Here is an 11,202-nt window from a genome sequence, read left to right as displayed (position 1 = left end):
CATTGATCTTTGTAAGCGGTCTTTGAACTAGGGAGCTGGTCCCCGGCTTGGGGCCTTAATTGCTCTCGGGGTGCATGGCTAAAACATTGACAAACACCATGCTTAAAACAGTGTTGTGTTTTTTGTGAAAGAAAACAGAGGTGCAGTGAGTCATTCTCTAATGGGCCATCAGTGGAGACTTTTTAGGGCGAGCCTAGGCAGTGCTGTCTCTTCCAGACATGTTGTATACAATTTGCGGGCTTACATCATGCCCATTGCCTTTTTATTCATTAGTTTGATTGTCCTTTAAAAAGGCTTGCTTGCTAGTGGTTAAATTTTGCTCTATGTCCCTTCTTTTTGTGTTTTGTTTCCTCCTATGGTGCACCACCCAATTATTGGTATCATTACATTTTGGTGCTTATCTGTTTGTTTTTGGGCAATATGTTTTCTTGTTTCCTACTACTGTTTGGCGAAGCTTTCCTTTTGGTGGGTTCCTCGTTAGGAGTGCTCGTGTTTTCACTTGCTATAGCACTGTTGTAAACAGGGCAATTAAAACATATTCATATATTGTCATATTTGCAGAGCATTCAAAGATCGAGATCTAATGTTAGACCAGTGCTTAATTTGTAAAAGGATAAGTGCCGGGGCTCTCGTCGGGAGGCCACTGCAGCTTGCACCTCACATAACCCATGCCAGCACTGCCAATGACAGTACATACACAGCTACTAACCTGCACACTCCTACAAGTGTGACAAGTCAGACTATTACAGGCCCCCAAAGCCAGAAAAATGGCTTGGGAGGCAGATATTATTAATTATTAATGCAAATTGAATAAATAACCCTCTGTTGTTGTGTTTATACCTAAATTTGTAGAACAGCGCCACCATGTGGCAGACAGCCATAGCCCCAGTGCTGACAATAAGGTGCCGGGGCTGAGCACCGGAAAGCACCGGCTCAAATTAAGCACTGTGTTAGACACAGTTTTAACAGTGCACCTGTTCGTGCCTCGAACCCCCTCCATCATCAATGCTTGCTGCCTCGGTTAAATTATTGTTCACTGCAGCCCCTCTGCTGAGAGTGCTTGCCTGGATCACCCTGTCCCTGGCAGGCTTGACTCTCTGGAGGAAGCTCTCCTGCCATGGACTATACTCTGGGCCACTGGAAGTATGCAATTGTGCAAACGCAGTTATTTTCGCAGAAATATAGATTTGCCGCATATAACACATAACCCATCATCTGCCGCATAATCTGCAGATTTTAACAAAAAAAACATTTTGTTTCTAGCTCAAAGGGTTCAAAAGTTACTAAAAATGCAGCGACATGTGTTGCTGCTCAGTGAAAGTCCCTTTGCAAAGCTGGACTTGTCACCTTTTTGCTGCTTTTTGCTATATTTGAGTATTAAAATGGCACTAATGATTTCCAACCAATGTCCAGACAGTGTTACCAAGTTTACAAATGACAAGATAATGAAGTAATACTATTACAAAACGTGCCGCACAATGCCGCATAATTTGTCTTTTCTTGCTGCATAATTTACTTAACCGTGGCACATAATTTGACCCTCACCTGCCGCATAATTCCAGCGGCCCTGACAATACTGATTCACAGAAGGTAAATCACCTGCCTCATGATTCTCCAGGTCAACCGCACAGTTTGATCTTTGCGCTCATGCTATGATGTCAACAGACGCACTCAGTGTAATAACAGTGCAGCCGATGAAGCATTTCCTTCCAGCATGATAGTCAGCAAACTCGTGCATCTTGCTTTTTGTCTGCGACATTTAACACAACTAAACAGAAAAAGTGTATGGTATGGTAAACTGAATTAGCCATGCTCCTCCAGGACAATACACCAGGGGCGGTTCCTCCATAATGGCGGCGGAGCATCGCCCCATTTGTCAGAGTCAGTCACAGAAAAATAAAATGATAATGAAACTATATAATTTTATTTCTCCGTGACTGTCTCTTATATGCATGTAGAGCTTGGCCGGGCCATGACAGGTAGGTGGTGGGTGTGAGAAGTTGGCCTGGTATATGCTGTCCACTAGTTATAGTGGACACCTTGCACCAGTCCAAACAACCCTTATTGATGATTAGGTTTAAGACAACCTTTATTGAAAGCTATCCTAGTGGTAGCTATGGAGAGCAGCCTTCAGGTTAAGTCTTGAAGGAATGTAAAGCAGCTTGGTTTACCAGATTATAACCTCTTGAATGACCAAATGAAAGGAGAACCACACAAGGTGTATATATAAAATATATGTATTTATTACTAAACACTCTCTACTAGCCTCTTTATGAGATTAGAGTAAGGCACACAATATTGCAGTTCGAAAATGAAAGTAAATAGCACAATATACAATGGGCCCCAGGGTGAGACCAAACCATATATTAAGAAAGTGGTATAAGAACCACGACTTGACTAGACACAGTGCCTAGAGCACAAAGAATCGCTGGGACCCAAAGGAACCACCCACGGTAGTGACACAGGGGACCCACAGTGGGAAGCGTGCAGTGTGAGAACACAGCCGCGAGCTCCGTACAATTCTATGGGAAAGTCGTGTTTGGAATTTTAGGGTTTAAGGACACTTAGGAGAGGACTTGGAGCAAACCCTTTCAGACTTAGAAGAATCTAAGGCCAGCACCCACGTGAGCACCAGAGTACTCGTGTTACCTAACCCAGGGAAGCCGGGTGCATAGGTGTCAAATGGTGTTGGGAATCTTCGGTGTCGTCAATGGAGAGTTGCTGCAAAGTGCTGCTGCCGTGGTAAGGAAAAGTGTCCGGTGTGATCCAAGCCTAGATCGAAGATGTGAAGAACCTGAAAGCAGAGGGGACAGAGTCTGGGTCACTTGCCAGTGACCAGGGGCACGATAGACGAATGCCCATCGATGTTGGGTGTTTCAGGTGCGATGAGGTGAAGCTTGACTCCACTGCCACAGAGACCAGGAGGCGTCGACGATGACCACAGCCTGCGGGAGAGCTGTCCCACAAAGGATGTCAAGTGGTGGAGGGTCGGTGTCCGGATTGGAGACCAACAAGCCTTGGCAAAGGCAACCCACGCAGTGAGAGTAAAACAGCTTCGGTGTAGACCAGCAAGGTCCTGTGGACTCCCCAAGCTATGGAGAGTGAGGGCACGTCTGCAGCAACAAGGTAAGCTCATTGAAAGTCAAAGTACCCTTCTCAGGGACCCACAAGTCGATGGACAAGGGATCGCGAAGGGACCTCGAGAGGAATCACTTAATACCAGCCAACGGGTCACTCGAGGAGTGTAGGCCAGTAATTTTTGGTGGAATCACTGATCAGGGTCTGGACTACAAGTAGCCCAAAGCACAGCCTCAGGGATTGCCAAGACGCATATGCTGCTGCAAATGTGCACGGTGTCCAGGGGTTTGGGTTGCACGGTCCCCACGAGGGCTTTGGATCTCAGGATTGCTGAGAGCACGGATCGGCCTCGGGGGAGCTTAGGAACCCACCTCCTGTGTTGCATAGTCTTTGGAGTCCTTCAGGAGCTGCGTAGTTGCAAACTGAACAGATGCGTCTTTGGTGCCTGCCTTGCAGGGGAGTAACTCCTTTACTCCAAGGGAGATTCTTCAGTCATTCAACGTCGTGTAGATTGTAGAAGTTCTGGAATTCTGTAGCAGAGTTTTGTCCAAGTAAATCTAAAGTCCTGTAGTCAGGGGTTCCTACTTTATTCCCAAGGAAGGGGTGGGACAAACTCTGGGGACCCACCTATGGGAGGGTCAGGACAGAGGGGTGGCTGCACCCATGTCCTTTGTTCAGTTTCACGCCAGAGCAGGGGCTGGTGGTCCCTGCAACCGGTATGAGCTGGACTATGCACAGGGACACCAAATGTGTCCCCAGTGCAGACATCAAAGCACTCTTGGAGTGCACCCACCCAGCCCCAATACACTAAAGCCTGTCGGAGAGGTGGTCACACCTCCCTGTGACAGGAAACCAATTGTCCAGGCCTCCCCTGCCGGAGTTTCATTGAGAAGCAGGAGGGCAGACTCGTGTCTGTGGCTGGCAGCATCCATTTTGTGATGCCAGGGTCTGTGAAGCTGGTACAGGGTGTACTGGTGCTGTCATGTTTCTCCATCTAGTAGGGTGGATCATACCTCCCACACCAGTTACTGGTGTGGAGGTATGATTCCAAGATGGTTGACACCAAACACGACATGTTTTCATGCAGCTGTTTTAAAGTTAGCATTTACCGCAAGGTTATAATGCACTTAAGTATATATGGTTGGCTGCATCACAAGCAACCCCGGAATATATGTTCCGAAAGCTGCAGAGGGGCTCTGCTCATGCATGGGCACCCTCTCACATAAAACCCAGCACCCTGCCTTCAGGATTGATAAGGTCTGCCATAGGGGTGACTGATAGGTTTATATGTGCAGTGATATGGATAGATATAGGGAACTTATATCTGAGTAAGGGGTGCATGCACCATCTTACACAGGCTGCTGTAGCAGACCTGTTGTTTTATTTTAAATGGTCTCCCAGGGGTGGCATAATACATGTTGCAGCCCCTGAGAGGCCTCTGGGGTACCTATGCCCTGGGTATATAGTATACCATATACTAGGGACTTACATGGGTACCCCAGAATCCAATCTGTGGTGTACCTAAAGTACATGCAATCCATTTTAGGGAGAAAGCAGATAGACTGGGGTCCTGATTAGCAGGATCCCAGTCAAAAAAAGTCGAAAACCAGCAAAACACCAGGCAAAAAGAGGGGGTAACCATGCAGTTAGATTCCACCTTCCAACAGTGTGCACTTAGAAGTGTGCATGTACGTTTAGCCATCCTATGTCGGCCAAACAGACATACACACTTCTATTTCTCCAACCCAGCTGTGTTCACAGCCGGGTTCGAGAAAAGGCAAAGGCTACAATCCTGGTGCTGCTCATAGAGAGCAGCGTCTGGATTGGCTGGGCAGCCTCTGCCTTCCCAGAGACTGCTGGGAGAGCACCAAAGCTGCCGTCGGAGGCAGCAGTGGAAGGTACGTTTTTTACAATTATTAGTGTTGTGGCAGCCACCACTGTACTGTACGCGATGTGGAGAAGTGTTGCTCAATGGTTAGAGCGGCAGACCCTGATGCAGAAGTCTGGCCCGGACCAGGGTTCAATTCCCGCCTCGGCGGGTCATGGGCTCAATTTCCCCGGACCCGATAATTCTCGCCTCGGTGCCTATTCTAATCATGGGTCCCACTCTGCAACTCTGGGCAATAGCTTGCTTAATCTCCACAATGGCCCCAAAAGCGCTAGGATGCCTGGCTGCACCTTGGGGGTGCCCAGGAGTGGGCACTTCACAGGGAAAGGCCAGGCAGGGTTCCACAGCAGTATGTGCACAGCGCCTGAGAGACCCTTTCGGGGGTGTGCGGAGCGCTATATAAATGCACTACATTTACATGATGTCACTTGTCCTGGCATCATGGAAAGTGTAGTTCTGGGGCTTCCGACACCAACCAGGAAAATGTTGTTTTGGATTCTCGAGCTGCAGCTTTTAAATACACCATGTCCTCCACTCACTGATAATATTTGGAGGACGCGCTCACGTGCCTAACTATAACTTGCAGTGCCTGTGCCAAATACAACAATTTATCAGGTTAACACCTTCCATTGCATTATCTGCTTAAAGACGATTTAAATTTGAGATACCAAGAGCTTTCCAACTACATTGTCATTATCGATCATATCCTATTACAACACCGTTCCTGATCTTTCAGTTTTGACTTTCACCTCTCTGTTTCAGAGCGTTCCATTTTACTTTGATTTGGGCCTCTATGGGTTGCCTTTTTATTGCGTCTCATTTAGTGTCCTCGGTTATGGTAATTTCACAGTTAACTGCGCCTTTTGCACGGTCATTTACTTACAGGGAAAATCTCAAACAAATGTAAATATTTGAAACCATCATTGATAAACGACAGCTTTAAAATTGTGAATCACCATTAAATGTTTTAGTGTTTAAAAGGGGTAAAACCATTGGATGTGTATCGTCATGGCAAAGTTCTATTAACATTCTTTTAACCCGTCTAAATGTAATTATACACATTTTAGTATCTGGCGGACCCCATGCATAGATGTTGGTCAAGTATTTACAACAAGGGCAGTGCTTAGAGGCACACCCTGATGGGTCAGCATTAGAGTATTGTATTGCCATTTATACTGCGCTTTCGCACCTCTTCTAAGCACCTCAGCGCTTTCGGAATCGACAAGTAAATAGCTACTCTGTCATGCATGTTTGGAAGAATGTTGGGGGAGACGTGGCCTATAAGTGGTCACATACGGGAGTATGACTTTTGGATGAGTGCGCCGTTCATGTCGCCACAGGCATGTCGCAGCGCTTTATTGCATGAGGTGAGGCTCAAAAAGTGTGGGAGATGGGGGTCACTGTCTGTATAAAGAGACCATTAATTATTTTCAGTTGAGCCCTACTGAAATATTTGTTTTAGGGAACAACCAGATCTTCATTTTTTAGGTCTCGCCTGACCCAGCGCATGCGCTGGTCTGGCGAGACTTATTGAGAGGGCTCCAAAAAGTGCTACCAGGCCAGCCTAGAGCCACAGTGCATGTGCGCGGGTGCGCGGGCCACTTTTACCACGAATACTTTCACTTTAGCGCACGGCCGCTTTGATGTTTGATCGCAATCCCTTCCACTTTTGCGGCCGCACGGCTGCTTGGCATAGCCAATAGGTCTCGCTTTTGGGACCTTATAAGTGTTTAGTTATGCAACTGTTGCATGGCTAAACACTTATAAGGTCCCAAAGGCGAGACCTATTGGCTATGCCAATGCTTGTTTTATTTTATTCTCGGTATTTGATTATTAGCTATTTTTCATAGGTTGATCCAGAGCTTCCAATTCTGTGTAGCATATATGGATGTTTAGTATGACACACAACACCACACAATTTCTCACCACACAATTTACTGCCCCACAATTCAACACCACCTAACGTATTGCACTCCACATAATACCACTCAACGCAACATGATTCAACTCCACATATTTACACTCTACTCAATACCACATAAATACAACCCATATAAAATCCCTCTATGCCACAAAGGAACAATCCACATAAATACACTCTACAGCATGCCACATAATTCTAATCAGCATAATTTCACTGATTGCCACACAGTTCCACGCCATACAATTCAATTCCACACATTTTCCTTCCACGGCACATAATCAGACACCAAACCACATAATTAAACTCAACAAAACAACACAATTACCCAATCACCACAAACATCCTGTCCAAACCACAGATTCCACATCATGCCACAAAATGCAACAGCACACCACATAATTAAACTCCACTACATATCACTCAACAAAATAAAATACCATTCCACATAATTACAGTCCATGACACACAGTCCCACTCCACATTCTGCCAGTAAACTCAATACCACATAATTACTATCCAATTAATTCCAATGCACAATGCCACAGAATTCTACTACACAAATCCACTCCACACCACACAATTCCAAGCCACACAATTCCACAACCAAGGATTCCAATCCAACCCACATAATTCCATTCCACTCCACTCCACTCCATAACACATGGGTAAAATACATTGTAATTTACAGCACTAATAGCTCTAACTCTCACAAAAGCGAGACCTAATGGCTTTGCCAATGCTTGTTTCACTTATGTCCTGACTGGAAGTATGTGTCAAAGTTTTGAGGAGTCGATTGAGGGGCTTCAAATAACCCTCAAAAGCCCTCATTAAAGGAGCCTAGTTAATTGCGATATGCATGGTGAAGGCTGTTAGTTACACATATCACAATCCTGGGTTTGTGATAAATATTTGTAGGTCAAACCTGCCGAGTTTATTTGGGGGACAATGTCCAGATTTAACCATAACATGGATGTTGGTGGCATGGGTACCAAACACTCATGTAATTCCCCGAAAACAAGTCATTGGGTGGTATTTATCGCACCCGATTATTCCAATTCAGAGTTAGATTTTATCAGGTGTGATAAACAAACATATGTTTGTCATTCAGGGAGGTTCTAAACATTTTTTTTTAACCCAAGAAGTGCGGGTGGTGATCGCCAATACTGGGTTTGAACACTACTTATCTATGTAGATCGGCTCCTGATCGAGGCATTTCTCTCAGTGTTCTGCGCAGGCACCACGAACTGTCGTCTTTTTACAGATTATACCGCCCTCTGCTGGTTTTTAGTGGTGTGGTCACTTACATCGCGCGCACAATGTGAAATGTTAGGGAAGCCGTTCGCAAATCTGCCTGATTGAGAAAAACCGGTTTCACATTTCAAAATGTGTCTCAGATTCTTTTTAATTGGGAAATATTTCCTTGGTCTAGATGTTGTTAAATATTATATTCCACCCATTAATGACGCTTTGAGACTAATAGGAACCAAGACACCAGTTGTCAAAGAATGCATCCCGTTAGAAAATAATTATGCCTGGTTTTCAAGCAATGTACATTTTAGGATTCTAGCTTTCAAGGTTAAAATGTTGTTATAGATTAAACAGGAGATGCGTTTTCTCAAAATGATCTCAGATCCTGTTGTCTCTTATTGTCTCAAGCTCCTCCAATATCTTACTCTCGGTTCACATGCCTAATTCTCAAGCCACCCATTTTGGTCGATTAATTTCCACATGGGTATTTGTATTTTTTTAGTTTCATATAGCGCTGGCTAGTCCGGCGGTATCAGAGCGCTTTACACGAGGATAAAACAATGTTACAGCGTTAAATCAGTTACAGTTACATTCGTTGCTAGTGCATTCCAGGACATAGAAAAACTAAACCGGTGTAGTAAGGAGGGGAAAATGGGAACAGTAAACGGGATTGAGGATATATCAGGAAACAGCAGAAAGGCCATGGGGTGAAGAACAGTAGGACATGGGTGTTCAGGGAAGGGAAGGAATGCAAGGGCGATGAAGAGGGAGAGTAAGACTCTGTGTAATAAAGATTACAGGTTAGTAATGAGAGCGTTCATCGTCTCCATCATAGTTTTTACTTGGAAAAAATTGCCAAAGAATGCCCGGTTTAATATCCTCCCCGCGTATACTTGCTACTTTGTTACAGGTTTGGCAACATTTCAGTTCGAACTGCTAATGATTCTAAACACTGAAAAGTGGCTGAAACCAAGATAAACACAGGACAATGAAAAACAATGCAATAGTAACTTTGTTTGAAATTCAAAGTGTATCGAAACTTAGAAACGTAGAATAAAGTATCGTGAAAGGTAGACCAGTTTCCTGATTTAGGATTATTGTGAACCATTTTACAATAGTGTGTAAACCTTGCAGGACAAGTTGCACACTGAGGGGCGCCACTTTTATTGACGCACCAGCGGCGCAATGGGCTTCTACAAGGCCACGTAACTCACCCTGCGTGACATTTCATGGCCTTGTAAATATATTTCCCTTAGTGTTGTTGTTGGTGTTCCCTCGCACCATCCATGGAACTTGATGCATTCTCAGATTCACATTTTGTAAACCTGGGAATGTGTCCGATTCCTACGCTTCCCCAAGGGAGACGTAAGGAGGCGCAACGAGGAGAAATACTTTTATTTCTCCTCACTTTTTCCTCGTTCTATGCGAGCTGCATTCTGCAGCACGCATAGAGAGAGGAAAATGCCTTCAATTATTGTTTTTTGTGCAGGAAAGTGCCCCATCCTGCACTAAAACAATCACCACCTCAGCGCAGTCACCCTTGCAAAATGACGCATGAGTGTCTGCGCTGGCTCACGGCTGTTGTTTATGCACTGGCACAGGGCAGAAGAACAGGAATGCGCCGTATCTTGTAGATACGGCACATTCCTGCCCTTTTATTTTGGCGCACGGCAGCGCAGCAGGAAGGCTTGCCACGAGTTAAAATATTGTAAGTGAGGCCCTCAAGCCCTTCTTGATGTGGGTAGCGCGCTGGCCAACCACATGCAGGTCTTGAGTATCTAAAACAATAGAAGATGGTTCAGGGAGTGTGCGTGCTCATTAAGCGGAGTCACCATGCAGCTCACCTGTATATGTAGAGATAGAATCTTGATGAAGCCTTCCTCCCTTCTCTGGAGCTAGGTAGGGAGGGCTTCTAGGCACTGTGGTTGTCTCTAAACTACTTTAGCTGGTTGCGGGCTTTCGGTCAGGCAAGGTCAACAACAGCCACAGGGAAGGCCAGCAAAGCTTCACCAGGGCCTTTACCCAGCCAAGAGGAAATTGGCAGCCCTCAGCTCCACTTTCTGGAAGCATTAGCATTAGGGTTGTAGCAGGTCTAACTTGATGAACGCAGTGCTTAATTTGAGCTGATGGTTTCAGGGGCTCAGCACTGGCACTTAGTTGTTAGCACCAGCGCTTGTGACAGTCTGCCACAAGGTGGTGCTGTCTGGCTAATTTAGAGATGACCACAACAACAGTTAATTGTTAATCAAATATACATTAGAAATTACTATTACTTGCTGCCCAAGCCAGTTAGTCCGACTTGTCACACTTGCAGGAGTGTGATGGTTAGTAGTTGTGTTGTTACTATCATTGGCAGCATGGCAGGGGCAATGTTTGGTGCAAACTACAGTGGCCTCCTGAACAGAATCCTGGCACTTATTGTTTTACAAAGTAAGCACTGGAAGAACGTGTCCACCAAGTTCAAGGGGATCTCCAGCGTCTACGTCCACATTCTGCCAGTCGGGCAACAGGTCCTTCCTGTGAGGTTCCGTGCATTGCATGCCGTTCAAAAATCTACTGAACCAGGTTCTCCGCACAGAGAGGCTTCTGGTAAAAGCACCCCTTGCCCTGGGCTCACAATGAACTGCGGTTCCTGCAGCTGGCCATGTGAAACCTCCAGGAGTCTGCTCTGGTGACAGGGCGTGTACACTCCCATCAAACAGGTCAATGAGAGATGGAGCGGAGGATTCGGGAGATGGGCTGCCCTTGATGCTCTCTGGCTAGCATCCATGCACCGTATTGTAAACAACAGTCTCACAAACATAAAGATGTTCGCAATCATATATCATAACCCCGGTGAATGGTGCACCACTAGTTAATGCAATCAACCTCCCATAAGGAGACATTCTGATGAGCACAATCATTATTACAAAACTAATACAAACAAAGGGGGTTCTGGTGGGTTTTACTGTGCTACTCATATCTGAACCGAGTATGCAGCAGAACCTATGCATTAATGGTCAGGTGGGAGGAGTCTGTTGCAGTCACATCATGTCTGGGAAGATTTATTCACAGACACCTGGGT

Source organism: Triturus cristatus, chromosome 10, assembly GCF_964204655.1.
Source record: "Triturus cristatus chromosome 10, aTriCri1.1, whole genome shotgun sequence".
Taxonomy (NCBI): domain Eukaryota; kingdom Metazoa; phylum Chordata; class Amphibia; order Caudata; family Salamandridae; genus Triturus; species Triturus cristatus.
The sequence above is the reverse complement of the archived record's forward strand: the minus strand, read 5'-3'. Positions refer to the sequence as shown.